A 17559-nucleotide genomic window follows, 5' to 3' on the forward strand; every position below is an offset into this window, starting at 1 on the left:
AAAGTGGGGCAGTTTGGCTTGGCAGTTCCTGAGATGGGAGAGTTCCTCGGGGGCGTTAGCCACCTGTCCTGGTAGATGAAGGGTCTGGGACTGGTTAGACCTGTCCTAGTAGCTGCAATCCTACACAGGATTCACCTAGAACAGTTGTACCCGAACTATGGACTGTGGACCAGCAGCACCAGCATCAACCAGGACTAGGTTAGAAATGCCGTCTCTGGTTTCATCCCAGATCCCCTGAATCAGAGTCTTCAAGCATCAGGTCCAGGAATCTGTATTTTTAACAAGCTCTCCAGGTGGTTTTATGAATGCTAAAGTGTGAGAAGCGTCAATCTAGAATGTGGAGTTTGTCATACCCTCAAACTATGGTTCAAATCAAACTTGCCCATCGCCCCGATATAGTCATTGCCATGACAGCCTCTTTCACTTCCAACCTGTATGTTTTAGAAACTTAACCATGAATGAAGCCCAAGTTCACATCCTTTCTCAGCTCCTGACAGTCTTTCACAAGCTGCCGGGATTCTTCAGAATTACTAGTTTAAAATATAGGGCTGGGAATATGGTATGGAATTAAACATAAATACATTCCATAGTCAAAGACTCATGACACCCACAAATGTGCTGAAAAAGATTTATTTTCAACCAACAATATTTTACATTTTGATAAACTGTTTGAAAAATGTTTCTAAAGCTTATTATAACAGATCATGTCATTTTCTCTGCTTACTCAGTGGAGTAAAGGGTAGAGCTGACATTGCTCCCATTTGATAGAAAAGGAATCTGAGGCTCAGTAGAACATGTTCTGAGAATAATAATTTTAATCTGGAAATCTTCCTATGCATTATCAGACTTCACACTGGGCATGGCGGGTGGATCACCTGAGGTCAGGAATTTAAGACCAGCCTGGCCAACATGATGAAACCCTGTCTCTACTAAAAAAAAATAAAAATACAAATACAAAAATTAGCCAGGTGTGGTGGCACATGCCTGTAATCCCAGCTACTTGGAAGGCTGAGGCAGGAGAATCACTTGAACCCGGGAGGCAGAGGCTGCAGTGAGCTGAGATCACACCACTGCAATCCAGCCTGGGCAACAAGAGCGAAACTCCATCTTAAAAAAAAAAAAATTTCAAAACCTTTCTGGTGGAGTGCCTTGCTAAGGTCCACAGTCAGGAGGAAGGCCTGTCTATTGAATCAGATTAGTCTGTCCTCTGGCATTCCATCCATGGGAACTTTCAACCCCACATAAAGTGGGAGGTCCAATTCCCACACAGGCAACAGGGACAGAAGGGGTACATTCTTCATTTTTTGGAGTTCCACCAGGCACCAGGACCATCTTTCAGTGAGCAGATGACCCAATACCCCACTGGAAGCCCAACAGTGTTTTGATTTTAATGACTTCTAAGCTGAAGATGTCCCAGTTAAACCAAAGCTGGGCAACCACTCAGCAGTCGGTTAATACTTAGACCATTTAGTCATTTGAAACAATGCAATTAAGGATGAATCATGGCTCAGTAACCTAAACAAAATCAAATTAACAAATGAGCAGCACTCCCTTTGGTCTGGGAGGCTAATTCATAACCTCCCACCTCAAAGTTCCCTGAACCTTTTATAGATTTCAGAGCACCCAGACTCTGAACTCCTTCCCATTTCAGCACAGACTCAGTTGTGGCTCCTGGGTATACAGCTGATGACTAAAAGGAGAGGGCACTCTGAAGGGGCTGGCCGTGAGCACTGATATTATAGGGAAGTGGATATTTGTGTAGACATTGGGATCGCACAGACTACAATGTGAGTCCCAGCTCTACCCTTTACTACTAGCAAAGTGAATTTGGATGAGTTATTTAATCAGTTTTCCTGTCTGAAATATTGAAATAAGAATAGTAACTTGTGTGTGTGTGTATACAAGTATGTGTATGTGTGTATATATATGTGTGTGTGTGTGTTAGTGCATCTATATACATATATATATATATAACCACACACACATATACTACACATTATCCAGTAAGGATAATTATTAATCTGTTATGCTTTTGAATCAAGTCTAAAATACCATTACAGAAGCATAACTCATTACCAGATAGCTTCCTACACTAGATGTAAAACTCCAGTTTTCCAATGTGGTGAAACCCCGTCTCTACTAAAAATACAAAAATGAGCCAGGCCTGGTGGCCTGCGCCTGTAATCCCAGCTACTCAGGAGGCTGGGGCAGGAGAATCACTTGAACCTGGGAGGTGGGGGTTGCAGTGAGCTGAAATCACACCATTACTCTCCAGCCTGGGCGACAGAGTGAGACTCCGTCTGAAAAAAAAAAACAATAAAACAAAAAAACAAAAAACTCCAGTTTTCCTCTTGATATGAAACTATGATAATTAATGTATTTGAAACTGGAGATTTCAACAGGATCATAGAAACCTGGAATGTAAAAGAAGTTTACCTGGGTTTTTTTGGGCTTTTAGTAATAATTTCTATATTTTAACTTTTGTGGGTACATAGTAGGTGTGTATATTTACGGGGTACATGAGGTGTTTTGATATGGGCATGTAATGCACAATAATCATATTATGTAAAATGGGGTATCAATCCTCTCAAGCATTTATCCTTTGTGTTACCATCAATCCAATTATACTCTTTTAGTTGTCTGAAAATGTACAATTAAATTACTATTGGCTATAGTCACCCTGTTATGCTATCAAATACTAGAGCTTATTCTTTCTATTTTTTTTTTTTTTTGTACCCATTAACCATCTCCATCTCCCTGGCATCCTCTCACCACCCTTCCCAGCCTCTGGTAACCATTCTTCTACTCTCTTCTCCATGAGTTCAATTGTTGTGATGTTTAGATCCCACAAATAAATGAGGACAAGCAATGTTTGTCTTTCTATGCTGGGCTTATTTCACTTAGCACAATGACCTCCAGTTCCATCCATGTTGTTGCAAATGACAAGATCTCATTCCTTTTTCATGACTGAATAGTATTCCATTGTGTGTAAGCATGATATTTTCTTTATCCATTCATCTGTTGATGGACACTCAGGTTGCTTCCAAATCTTGGCTATTGCCAACAGTGCTGCAACAAACGTGGGAGTACAGATGTCTCTTCAATACACTGATTTCCTTTCTCTGGGGTACATACCCAGCAGTGGGAATGCTGAATCATATGGTAGCTCCGTTTTCAGTTTTTTGAGGAACCTCCAAACTGTTCTCTATAGTGGTTGTACTAATTTACATTCCCACCAACAGTGCACGAGGGTTCCCCCTTCTCCACATCCTCATCAGCATTTGTTAGTGCCTGGCTTTTGGATATAAGCCATTTTAACTGGGGTGAGATGACATCTCTTTGTAGTTTTGATTTTCATTTCTCTGATGATCAGTGACGTTGAGCATCTTTTCATGTGCCTATTGGCTACTTATGTCTTCTTTTGAGAAATATCTATCCCAATATCTTTCTCCTTTTCAAATTGAATTATTAGATTTTTTACTATAGAGTTGTTGAGTTTCTTATATATTCTGGTTATTAATCCCTTGTCAGATGGGTAGTTTGTAAATATTTTCTCCCATTTTGCGGTTGTCTCTTCACTCTGTTTTTTGTTTCCTTTGTTATGCAGAAGCTTTTTAACTTGATGTGATCCCATTTGTTCATTTTTGCTTTGGTTGCCTGTGTTTGTAGGGTATTGCTCAAGAATTTTTTGGCCCATACCAATGGCCTAGAGAGTTTCTCCAATGTTTTCTTGTAGTAGTTTCACAGTTTTACAGATTTTTAGAACTTGATCCATGGAAACGTGGTGACTTGTCCAAGTTTGTGCCATTTGAGACAAAAGTGTGAATGGGATCTGTCCCCATCCAGCAATCAACTTCTCTTCAAGACAGAGAGAAGCCAGCTTTTCCCATCTGAAAAGTAAAATGTGTTCTCTACAGCAGTACAATTCAGTAGAAATATAATGTGAGTTAACATAAGTAATTTTAAATTCTCTAGTAGTCACATTTTAAAATGTAAAAAGAAACAGGTGAAATGAAGTGTAAAAATATGTTCTATTAAATCCAACATACCTAAAATACTACCCTTTCAACATATAATCAATACAACATTTATTGATGACATATTACACATTATTTTTGTACTCCATCTTTGAAATCCAGAGGGTGTCTTACTCTTAAAGTACCTCTCAATTCAGATGCTAAGTTTTCATCAGACATTTGATCTGTATTTAGATTTCAGAAAATTTACAGGCAAAAAGATATATTCCCATACCCAAGTTATTCCAAACATACTTAAAGCTTTCCAATATATAATTTAGTATTAATTTTTGAACTAAAATTAATTAATGTTAAATAAAATTTAAAATTCAATTCATCAATTTCACTAGCCATACATTTCAAGGCTACATTTGTATGGCTACATTTCAAAGGCTGGATAGTCACATGTAACCAGTAGTTGCTGTATTGGAACACACAGCTCTAATCTCTTCCAGCCCTAAGATTCTAAGCCTTGAGGAACATTGCTATAGTCGCCTACATAAAGATGATCTAAAGATGGTGATGGAGGCTGGGTGTGGTGGCTCACACTTGTAATCCCAACGATTTGGGAGGTTGAGGCAGGCGGATCACCTGAGGTCAGGAGTTCGAGGCCAGCCTGGCCAACATGGTGAAACCCCGTCTCTACTAAAAATACAAAATTAGCCGGGTGCGGTGGCACATGCCTATAATCCCAGCTACTCGGGAGGCTGAGGCAGGAGAATCGCTTGAACCTGGGAGGCGGAGGTTGCAGTGAGCCAAGATCACGCCACTGCACTCCAGCCTGGGTGACAGAGAAAGACTCCATTTCAAAAAATAAATAAATAAATAAATAAAAATAATAAAAATGATAATGGAGGAGGTAGATGGCTTGCCTGGAGAGATGACAGAGTCACCATTAAGAGCTCTGGCCCTTGCTTGGGTGAACTTGGCTGAACATCTTGTTTAACCTGCCTGAACTCCAGTTTGCTCACGCATGAAACGGGGATTATAACAATTACTTCATAAAGTTACCAGAATGGTGCACATGCTACTGAATGTAAAGTGCTGAGTCCAGGACAGGCATAGCAAGTGCAGAATAAAATGTAGTCCAACAGTTTCTGAACAGACAATTCTACATTTTTGGTTGTTTCCATTTAACGAACATAAACACTTTACAAAGAGCTTGTGCTTGATAGAGGAGCCACTGCAATTGCCTCTTAATCTCTAGCCATGCTCCTTAGACCCTAGGAAACGTTCCCCCGATAGCTCGCAGTTAGAGAGAATCACTACTAGGTGATGTGATGAGGCTAAATGCTCTTTTTTGACACACTTTTGCATTTGCTGTTCCCTTTTCCTGGAATGCCCTTTGTGGTTCCCTCTTTTTTGCCTGGCAAATTCCTACTCATTTTTCAGAACCTAGTTCAAAGACCCTCTTGGGACTCCTTCAAACAGAATTATTCAAATCTTCCAAGCATTCTCTCGTTTATATACTTCAAAGAAATTGAATTTACTTCAAAAAAAGAAAAACGCAGTTTTCAAGGGATGGGGAGGAAGAATAGTAGCAATAGTAAACAATAACGATGTCTGTTAATGTCTGGCACTTTACATGGATTATTTTATCCAATCATAATAACAACCCAGAGAGAGGTTATATGATTCCCCTTCAGAAATGAGGAACCCTGGCCAAGTCAGTCCAATTTTAGAGTCCCATTTTCAACCACTGTGCAGCACACACTTGCCATTTTTGGATAATGTGACAGACCTTGCTATTGCCTACCTCAAAATCCACTCTCCTTTTTTTCTCAATAAGAGAACTCCAGATTTGTTTGAGGTATCAATGTGCCCAGTTAAAGAAACTCATTTCCCCAGACTCCCCTGAAGCTCAGGGTAGTCATGTGACCCTTATCTGGCCAATGAAATGTAAGTGCAAAGTCCACTGTGAAAGGCTCCTGGGGCAGATAACTCTGGAGAGGACTTTGTTGCTTATCATTTTTTTCTTGTTCTAGCCTAAAGTTTGCACCCGATGCCTGGACTCAGAGCAGCCATCTTGTGGCTGTGAAGTCAAGAGAGACACTAGAAGGATAACAGGACAGGGAGCTAGGAGGAACCATGGTCTTTGAAAGACTTTCTATTAGGTTACCAATATTAAATCTATTTGATTCAGCCACTACAGTCAGATTTTAGCGACAAGCAGCCAAATGCAATTCTAGTTAATAAAGAGAATTTAGAGCCAGCCAGGAAACCCATCAGGCTACATGTGATTCCTTCCTCTTCACAGATTGCTACTTATTAGAATGTCTTCTAATGTGGCATTTGATGCAGGAACTTAGCTTTGTCATTTCCATGGATTGGACAAGTATCTTTTCCTCTTTGTACAAACTGATTTTGTCACCACCAAGACATTTCCCAACGAGACAGATTTTCTTGGCTGACTGAGGTCATTCTTCCTGGACGACCTGCAGAGTTTCCCACAAATAGCACAGAGATTCATCTGGCAAAACTAAAACTTACATGATCACAGTGGCACAGATTCCTGCCTATCTTTCAGGCCAGAAGTCAAGTTGCATGGAAACCAGGAGCTCAGAGTTTCCAAAGCCATCAAACAGTCACCTACAAATTAAGGTTTTTTTTTGTTTTTTTTTTGTTTTTTTTTTTTAAACACAGACATGCTCATTTATTCCTATGTTGTTTGTGTATGTCTTTGCCCTACAGTGACAGAGTTGAGTGGTTTCAACCGAGACTGTACAGCCCATGAGACCTAAAATCTTTACTATCTTGATCTCCACAGAAAAAGTTTGCTAATCTCCACCTTTAGAGCAACTAGATATGGAAAAAAGACATGACAGAGACTAAACAATAAGAAGAAATGACAGCTCCAGCCCCCTTTTACCCATGGCAGCCATAGTGCCAATTAGATTCTTGCTACATTCTGGAAGGTGCATTTGAATGGTCTATTTTGTGAGGATCCTGAGGGCCCTTAACAACTTTCCTGAGGTGATATTTAGTGATTGATGAAGCCAGGATTATAACCCAATTCCGTCTGCATCTGAAGACCATGATTTTAGTTATTAATCCTTAATCATTACATTATATTCCTCCTCTTAAGCTTAATTCAATCTCTACAGTAAATACTGAAGGTGAAAACAGAGAGTATTTTTTATGTATGCATGTATGTATGTATGTTTGAGACAGAGTCTTGCTCTGTCACCCAGATTGGAGTTCACTGGTGTGATCTCAGCTCACTGCAACCTCTGCCTCCCAGGTTCAAGCAGTTCTCCTGCCTCAGCCTCCCGAGCAGCTGAGATTATAGGCACCTGCCACTACACCCAGCTAATTTTTTGTATTTTTAGTAGAGATGGGGTTTCACCATGTTGGCCAGGCTGGTCTCGAACTCCTGACCTCAAGTGATCCACCTGCCTCGGTAACCCAAAGCGCTGGGATTACAGGTGTGAGCCACCGTGCCTGGCCAGCCAGAGAGCATTTTAAATTTCCAAATGACTCTGTGGAAGAAGGAAATTTACTTAGCTCTGACAGGTCCACAACATAGAAGGATAGGTGCCCCCAAATGTGGGGAGAAGAAAAAGAGATATGGGATCCCAAATGGGGGGAATAAAAGTACTTGTGAGAATGGAAGGATCGATTTCTCTGCTCAAACAGGGCTACCTTCACTGTCAGTTCAGGTGCACGGGCTCCCCAAATTGCGTGCCTTTCCCTGGGTGACACAGCACCTGAAGTGCCACCATTAGCCCTTCAACTGAAGGACACACTATCAACAAAGGAGGGTGCCCATCTAGTGGGAAGCCGCTGCAGGTCTGAGTCACAGGACTTAGTCTTCACTCCTCACCCTAGCTCCGTGCAAGATATCAGTGACTACGATAAGAATGAGATGACTTCATGCTTGAAAAAAGAGAAGCAGTCAACAGATGTTAAGACAGAAGATCTGTGATGAGGCCTGGGAATTTGTAGCATATTTTTAGCCCAGGCAAGTCATACTGTAGGGGAGCACATGTGGAAAGAGCTGAGAGTGTTTGAAGACTTAATGTTAGTCTAGTGTGAGCCACTGGAAAAGGTAATTTGGTCTCTGGTGTGAATTGAGATATGGTATCCAGGGCATAGGAGACAGTAACTTCATGAGGCAGAGCACACCTATTGTGTGTGTAAATTCTAGGAACTAGCAGTTGAGAAGGTGGAGGTGAAGGATGTGAGGGGTCTGGAGACCAACAATTGTCCATTCATCCCAAAATTTTGAGAGCAGGCTATATGCAAGGCATAAGGGTCTTTATTGGATATGCAAATGATTTTACTTTTGAGCAGGGGATACAGATATTAAACCAATCCTCACACAAGCATAGAATTAGCAAGCATGGGCTGTATAATAAGGGAAGGGGCAGAGTGCTGAGGCAGGGGGTAATAGGAACCCTAAGAGAGATTGGTTGTCTGGGAAGGCCTCTGAGAAGGTGACAGTTTAAACTAAGACCTAAGAGGTCAGTGGGAGGCAGCCTCTCAGTAAGTGGAGGAAGAGCATTTCAGGAAGAGGGAACAGCAAGGACAGAGGCCTGGAGGTGGGAAAGAGCCAGTTGGGAATGGAGAGGAGAGTGTAGCCAGAGCTTCGTGAAGAAAAGGCACTGTTAAATTTTCAGGTAGGGAGGAGGATGTCGCAGGGCATTAGGCCAGTTAGAGAATTGGGTTTCAATCCAAGTTCAATGAAGTGTTTGAAGCAGGGACAAGATAGGATTATTCATATTTTCTGCTTTGGCTGCCATGGGCATTAGAGGAGTCAAAATATCAAAATATTGAGGCTACTGCAATAATCCAGATGAAAGGGGATGACAATAGCACTGAGCAAAGGCTGGAAGGCCTGGAGAGCTGAGTCCTGGAGAAACAAGTCTTAGGAAGGAATAGCGTGCTTGCCTTCTCATCTCCAAGGAGCTTGGATGTGAAAGAGGGACTTACTAGACTTATCCTCGGTCTTGCCCAGGAAAGAATAAGTAGCAGTGGCAGGAAGCTATTGAGGAGGAGGTTTCCACTCAACACACAGAACTTCCAAGCAGGCAGGCATATCTGCTCACAGCTTGGGCTGCCTGGAGAGCAGCAAGTGTGCTAAGACTGGAGATCTTCACTCACAGTCTGGATCCTGCCTTCCGAAGCATATTGCAGGTGAGGGCTTCCAAAATGTTATTCTACAGCCTTACAAAATCCAGAAATGCTCTGGGAGCAAACAGTTCCATAGTCAGTTAAACATGAGACGTATGGTATGCTCGGTACCTGTCGGGGGTCGCCTCGTGCCTCATCGCGTTCATCAACAGCACTGAGAAGTCCTGCTGCTAGGAAATGAACTCAGCAAAGTTTAAGCCAGCACTTTTCAAACTTATGTGGCCATGGAACTCGATGTGTACCTGCCTGTTGATATTCTGTGAAACTAGTGGTCCCTGGAATACCCTTCAGGGAACATTACTGTAGAGAATTTATATGTAAGTTGAAAGGTGGATTCTAACATTTCTCGCAAGCCTACAGTCTGAAGTTCTGTGTTAGGTCTTATTGATTCTTACAGTTTCCTTTCACAAGTCAGATATTTCTGATAGGAGAGGAGTTCCAATGTGGAGAATCATAATGCATGTCAACAGTGTTGTCTGTGGATTTAAACCTTATTCTCACACTGACTAGGTCAGTGTTTTGAGTACTCTTCAATCTCTATGAATATCTGTTTCCTCATTTGTAAAATGGGAAAAATATTAGTACCAACCACAAAAGGTTGTGGGGATGCTTAAATTAAAGGACAGTAAGCATTCAATTATCAGAAGCATAAAATCAGGAAGGCATAGCCCTGGGGGTTACCATTACCCAGTAAACCAGGCCAATGGTTTTGAAAATACAGGATGCACCCAAATCAGCACCAGCATCCTTTGGAGGACATGTTACCGCACAGGATGCTAGGCCCTCCCCAAGACCTTCTGATACAGTGGGCCTGAGGTGGGGCCTGAGAATTTGTACTTCTCACAAATTCCCAGATGATGTTGATGGCTGCTGCTGGTCCAGGGAGCACACTTTGAGAACCACTGGACTAGATTGGTTTTCAAAATATCTGCAAACTCCTTTCTACTCTGGCCTACAGGATCAGCTTAATTTATAGGTTAATGAGACAAACCCAGAATGACTTTCATGTTATGTAATTTCTTTCTTGGGGCCCAAGCTTGTCTTGGCCCCTTTCTCACCCCTTCCCCACCCCACAGGTGCATTAGTGTGTATGGGGAAGGACACAGGAAGTGCGAACACATTCCAGGACGGGGAGGATCATGCCGGCCTGCACACGGTGAGGCTTCTTCGGTACAGATGCACTGAATCAAAGACCTGTCTCCCATTTTCCCTCCAGGCCTGGCTTGGCTCCTGGAGAGGCAATTAAACTTTGGTTCCATTTTGAATCTTTTTCCACCCAGTTAGGAGCCTCTCTGGAGGATTTTTCTCCTTTCTGGGAGCTCCTAAAAAGACAAGCCCATTTCTTTGGCTTGTCTCCGTTATTCCCAGGGGTTTATGCATTGAATTTTTTTTTAAATATCCACACTTTATTTGTGGATTCAAAGTGGTTTTGCAAGTTCTGACACTTTTCCTGGTACCATGTTGAAGACAGAGGCTGAGGAGGAGATGATCTGAGGGGATGCAGTATTTATGAACTACAATATTTTCTAAAAACAGCTGGCATTTATATAAACAAGGGAACTAGGGTTTTTAATAAGGTAACCTCTCCGAGTTTGGCATTCAGATAGAAAACATGCTTATTGTGCTTTCCTTGCACGTAGGGAATCTCGTTGAAAGTACCCGGCACTCAGACAGTATTTTTGTAAACAGTGATGATTTTAGTCTATGGTGAATTCTAAATTAGACACAACATATGCAATATTGTAATATTTAATAATCTCCCTCTGTTTATTTTCGTTTAAGGAGTGATAAATGGCAATGTCATCTCTGTATCATATCGTCCTGAAGGACTTTGCTGTGACAATTGTAATGTGGTGCCTGGAAGGGTGAAGGAACCACATAAAGTGCCCAGAGCAGATGGCTGATGGCTGGCTCCTCGCTGGTGCATGCCCACTCTCCCCAGCCCCCAAGTCTCTCACCCCCAGCTGGATTCCTGTCCTACCATAGGAGCTTTGGAGCTTCCAACAACATGCTAATATTTTCTTTTTAAATAACAACATCACTTTTCTGGAAGCCCTAATATAAATGGCTTCTACTCTTAAGTCTCCAAGAAGAGATGCTGAAGGAATGGCTGGAGATACTGGAAGATGCTGGAAGAATGGCTTCTTCAAAGGCAAAAGAATCGCAAAAGGGCTTATATATCAACTGTATGTAAACTTGGGCAAGTTGTTTAGACTCTCCACCTGTGTTTCTTCACCAGTGAAATGGGTGGTGGTTGCAGGGGGGTTGCTCACAGAGAATACTTTCCTGCTGGGTCTCTTGAGAGAGATGAAATGAGATGTTGTCTGTGATATGTCCAGAACACAGTAGAAGCTCAGAAAATGGTAACTTCTTTCCTTGGCATTTCATTTGGTTTCTCATTTCCTCACCATCCTCTCATGTGCTCTGAAATCATGGTTGGAGTTTTCATAAATGGTTTTACTGCCTAGTTTTAAGAAACAGCTTGTTTTCTGAGCTTTGAAGTTCCCAAGAGACACACAATCCTCTAGCCAAGCTCATTCACTAAGACTCATCCACGTGAGTCATGGATTTTCTCTCTAGGACCTGAGCATGGTGAGTTCATTTCAACATCATCTTAATCTCATGTAACTTACAGCGGTAGAATCAATAAAACCCACGTGTGATGGGAAGACCACAAATCTATTTACCTGTTTGAATCAGGCAAGTACCTACCCTGTTGGTGCTCTCATTAAACTTCTGGGAAAACACTTTCCACACCTGGAAATATGAACTGGAAATCTCATCATGAAAGATTTTCTTGATAAATCCCAGGCATCACTACATTGTGATTCTCAGGAAAATTTGACCCTTCTTTGTTTTGGTCTGGACTAGAGTCAAAAGCATTTCTTAAATGAAAAATCATTTTCAGAAGTCTTAAAAATGTAGGGCCATTCATTCCAATTGCCACTGGATCTTTTTCATTGTGCTAGCCTCTTTATTCGTAGCATTTTCTTTAAAAAAAAAAAAAAATCATGCTCAATTGACATGAGGCCAAGTTGGTTGACTCTGGGAAAAGAAAGTATTGTGTGAAAGAGGAGATTACAGTTGTTGAGAGCTGAAAAAAGTGTAGGAACTGAAAATGAAGAAAACAGCCTGGAAATTATGCTTGTCTGTTTTTTTTTTTAAAAGACAGGATTGAATATGTTTTCCAGGCCCTTGAGTTTAATTAAAGTCAAAGGAATATTTCAAAGGTGAGTCAGAAAAACAGCAGGCGAGACAGTGCAGTGGCCAGGATAAGAGACTATGGAGAGTGTTGTGGATAGACAAAGCCAGAAACAAGGAAAGGAATGGACAGGAAAGCAGGTGGAAACAGAGGGACAGACTGCGGGAAGAGGGAAGCAGAGAAGAGGGAAGGGGATTGGGGGGAGAGTTTAAAATGTTTTCATATGTAATGTTAATATATTTTTCTTCACACCAATGCAATCATAAAGTACATTTTTAATATTTTTAATGGAAAAAGGCGCCCCTTTTTAAGCTGATTGCTTCCTAACCCAAACCAACCCACACCCCATCTTCTTCCTCAGGACTATGGGCCTCCGTGAAAGACCAAAACTGGTACCAGACAGAGTACTCCAGTGGTTCAGAGCCACTTGGCCCTCCAACTGCAAAACTTGAATGCATTTTAAAAGCTTTATCACACATTCTTTACACAATGTTTTTGAGAAATTCCTTAATAGGCTAAAAAAATTGCTTTTATTTACTGATGCTTATAGCCCGTCTTGCAAAATGACTCAACCTTTCTCTCTGGGGCAATTTATCCTCCAACCTTTTATCCCTGATAAATTAACCATTATAATCAGACTATCTAGCTCAAGCATTTTAGGTTGCTGTGTTATTTTTTTTAAAAAGCAGAGGGAGGGGTGGGGGAGGACCAACCAACAAACCAGATGTGGTTGTCTCCAGTTTCAGTTGTTAATGTACAATAAGTTGCAGGTTTCTTATAGTTCCTCCAGGGTAAATCACAAACAAGAATTAGCACATCACCAGCCCAGCTTCCACTCTCCAGCCTGTCTGTTAAAAGTTAAAGTGAACAACGGACTTAAATATCAAAGGCATATTGCCCCTAAATGAGCCGATCAGCTCCACATACAGCTGGAAACAAGAGCAAGGGATAATGTTTTTCGATCAATGGGCAACTCTTTGAAAGTTTTAATTATACATGGTAACCATTTATTTCAAGCTAAATAAATTTTGCCACTTCTATGTGGGTGATACACACTGCATGTCACCCAGCCTAATCTCTATCTCAGTCTGCAACACGGGGTATAAAAATTATATGGATACTATGTTCTAGCTTCTTTTCTGTTATTGTGTCCATCTCTTAAGGGAATGGCAAATGCTTGCCATATAATTGTTTGAAGAAATCAATTTTCTGAGAAAGAAATCTGTTTGGGTTGACCTGACAAGACAGATTAGAATTGGTGCCCTCAGAATTGACAATCTTGTTACTCATCTATGAGGACTGTTTTCCAGGGAAGAGGTGGGCAGTCTGGTTTCAGGCATCAGGTTTGGGGAGAAACAAGTTTGTTATCTGTTCCTGTCAGGGAGATGATGGCCTGGATCCCAGGGGTTCAGGCTCTGGAGATAATTGCAATGAATCATTTGTGAGGCAAGCCCTTGAAGCTTCTGTTCTGTGTGATGCAATCTTCCTCACCCATTTGATCTCCCACCCTGCAAGTGATACATCGCTTCCTCAGACAGGGAGATACAGTGGACAGTGTGGATTTGTTGGGCCAGAACACAATTGCCCTTAGGAAACTCCTCCTCCTTCCCTCTATCTATGAGCTCTACTCCTTCTCCCTACAGGATGAGGTGTGATGACTGGCCCAGTCATGGTCAAGAGCCATCCCTCGGGTGAACTTCTAAATGGGATTCAAGGTGTAGCATGCCTATCCTTCCACAGGACTCCTGTATTCTTTGGAATCAAGCTCAGGATTGGAAATCGGGGATACAGCTAGTGAGGAAATGTAGCCCAGCCTTTGAAAACAGACACACCTACCATTCAAGCAGTTGAGTGACACTGTGCAAATTACTCAACACTCTGAGCCTCACTAATCCTATAAGTCAAATGGGGACAATATGTGCCTGGCAAGGCTTTTTAAAGAACCAAGTTACCGCATGTAAAGTTTTGGAAATACTGTAGTTACTAAAAAGTAATAAATGCAGATATAGTCATATACCAAACTAGTAAGCCTCCTCAGTCAGTGATGATAAAATGGGGTCACGTTTATGTTTAACTCCCAAATGTCCAGGATCCTAATTCTGAGTAGTGTGGTAGCTCTGCCTTTCCAAATACCATAAAGTTTTCTCTGTATTTCCCTAATTGCTCTCTCCTGTGTGTTCACAAAATGATCTGAGAACATCTGCAGGTGGGATCCTCATCAGGTAGTATCCGCCACATTTTTCTCTCTTTCATTGTCACTGTCAAGGGTTCCCCTTCTTAGGTGACCAGAGTCCAGGCCAGGGATGTTGTCCCTAATGTTCTCTTTATCGTTGCTCCCTAGGGTGACCCAGTGGTGCTGGGTCCTGGAGGCAGTGAGGAACTACCTGGGCCTCCGATTCATTTCTCGTTTCCTAAAGCAACTCAGCAAACTCCGAAGAATCAGCAGCATTCAAGAATAACCCCATCTCCATTATTCTTCACCCTTCAGAAAACAAAATCTGCCCAACGTGACTGAATAACACCAGCTCTCGAGATAGACAACTTCTTCAAATTCGTGGTCATTTCTCTCTACACTCACCAAAACCTCCATGGCGGCTTCACATGTCAGAAACCTGAGACTCAGTCTTGGGCAGGTCACACATGGTATTTGAGTCAGCTCTTCATTTATCAAAACAAACCCAGAGTGTAGAACCCACCCACAACCAGTGACCACATGCTTAGAGGACAGAGAGATGGATAACATATGGGTTTGCAGAGGTCAAGTGGCCTCCAAGGAAGAAGGTGAATATGATTTGTTGGAGAGCACATAAATCAGCTTCTTCCCTCCTCCCTTTCTTACACATGTCATGTGATATATAGGTTTTCCTAACAATAAAAACAAATTATGATGATAACAAGGTCAAAGTATAGCATTTATTATAACTCAGTTTGTCTTTATAAGGAAATACAGATACTAGGTCAATAAATAATTTGTGTATGTATTGAAATTATCATCAATTGATATTACATCTTAGTATTTAAAAATATATATAAATTCCTTTTTGTAATATCAAACTTTAGACACGTGTAAATAATTAAGCCTCTGTTAATGGAGTGGGGTCAGAAGGTAGGTGCTTTGGGAAACCTATTTAATTTTTACAAACAAAACGCTGACAATAAATACTAATATATTAACATATTAAAACTCGCTTGGAGTTATCTTTGCAGCCCTTCAAATCTAACTTTGTGCTGTGGTTGAGAAAATCTGCTCACTAAATCTACCAGTAAATGGCTAGTTGTGCACCAGTAAGGTTTCAATAAAAACTCTGCATGAAATGGGTCTCACACTTACAGCAAAATGAATCTGAAACAATTAAGAAGGGATATAAGGTCCATGGTGCTATGAAAGGCTAACTTCAGGAGGCGGCAACCAGACACCCAAGGAATATACGGCACATTTCATGGAGCTCACCCCTTCCAGCCACAAATGGCTGCTCTGTATAGATGCGGCTGAAGGTTCTTCACTCTAATGGTGAGCCCCAGACATTGATATCTCACCAAACAACAGTTTTTAAGAAATTATTACTGCTTCTGCATTTTCTCTTAATTTTACTAGTCTTCCATATCCGTCTCTGCTAAATTAATACTTCTCTATTTGTGGTATTTCATCTCTATTGAGAATGTATGACTGCTGACTGCGTCACCATTTCAAATGAATGAAACTAGATTATGTCTGTTTCCTTAATTCCCTTAATTTTAGTAGACAGGTGGTCTCCAGAATGCCCTCCAGGGCTGGATAAGGGAAGAAGGCTCTGAGAACTGAGTCTGGAAGTCTGACCAGGCCTACTGAGCAGGGGAGGACTGAAAGTGCCCAGGTAAGTTTTTCCTGAAAGGGTCTAGGGTGAGGACGGAGGGGTGGGGGGAAACGCAGCAAATCTGGAAGAAACCAGATGTCTTCACTGACCAACTCAGTTCAGAGAAATTATTTAGTAACACTAATTTAGGAAAACAAGCAATAAAAGTTCTATTAATATTTTGATGTGAAGTGTTTATTGTTGTTTCAAGCTTTTAATTTTGAAATAATTATAGATTCACAAGTAGTTGTAAGAAATAATACACAGTTATTTTAGTACCCTTTGCCCAGTTTCCCCCACTGGTGACATCTTGCAAAACAGCAGTACAAAAAAGCAAGATACTGACGTTGATACAGACTAGATGTAGAATACTTACATCACTACAAGGATCCCTCACATTGTCCTTTTCCTAGCCTCACTTCCTTCTTTGCTATTCCCTGGCAACTACTAATCTGTTCTCTATTTCTATCATTTTGTCATTTTATGAATGTTATAGAAATGGAGTCATACAATTTGTAACCTTTTGAGATTGGTTTTTTTTTCCTTCCACTCAGCATAATTATCTGGGGAGTCATCCGAGTTCTGTGTGTTGATAGTTAATTCCTTTTAATTGCTGGTATGATATGGATATGCCCTAGTTTGTTTAAACCATTGAAGGACATTGGGGTTATTTCCAGTTTGGGATTTTTACTATGAATAAGAATGCTATAAACATTCATGCACAGGTTTTAGTGTCAACTTAAGTTTTGATTATTCTGGGGTAAAAGCCCAGGAGTACAGTTGGTGGGTCAATGGCAGTTACATGTTTAGTTTCTAAAAAAATTGACAACTGTTTCCCAGGTGGTGGTAACATTTTACATTCCCTCCAGTCGTCTATATGTGACTCAGTTTCTCTATATATTCAACAGCATTTGATTTCAGCACTATTTTTTATTTTGCCGATTCTGATAGGTATGTTGTGATATTTCGTTGTGGTTTTGTGTTTTCCTTATGGCGAATGATGCTGACCATTGTTTTATGGGCTTATGTGACATTTGCATATATTCTTCAATAAACTGTCTTTGCATATATTTTGCCCATTTTCTAATTGAATTGTATGTTTTTAGTGTTTTTAATATATTCTAGATGCCAGTCATTTAGTGGATATGTAGATTGCAAGTATTTTATCCAAATCTGTACCTTGTATTTTCATTCTTTTAAGAGGGTCTTTTGAAGAAAGAAAGTTAAACATTTTGATGAAGCTCAACTTATCAATATTTTCCTTTTACATATTATGCTTTCAGTGTTCAATCTAAAAATGTTTTGCCTAGTCCTAGATCTTGAAGATTTTCTCCTATGCTTCTATTCTGAAAGTTTTACAGTTTTACATTTTACA

The sequence above is a fragment of the Macaca fascicularis genome, chromosome 2, assembly GCF_037993035.2.
Source record: "Macaca fascicularis isolate 582-1 chromosome 2, T2T-MFA8v1.1".
Lineage (NCBI taxonomy): Eukaryota > Metazoa > Chordata > Mammalia > Primates > Cercopithecidae > Macaca > Macaca fascicularis.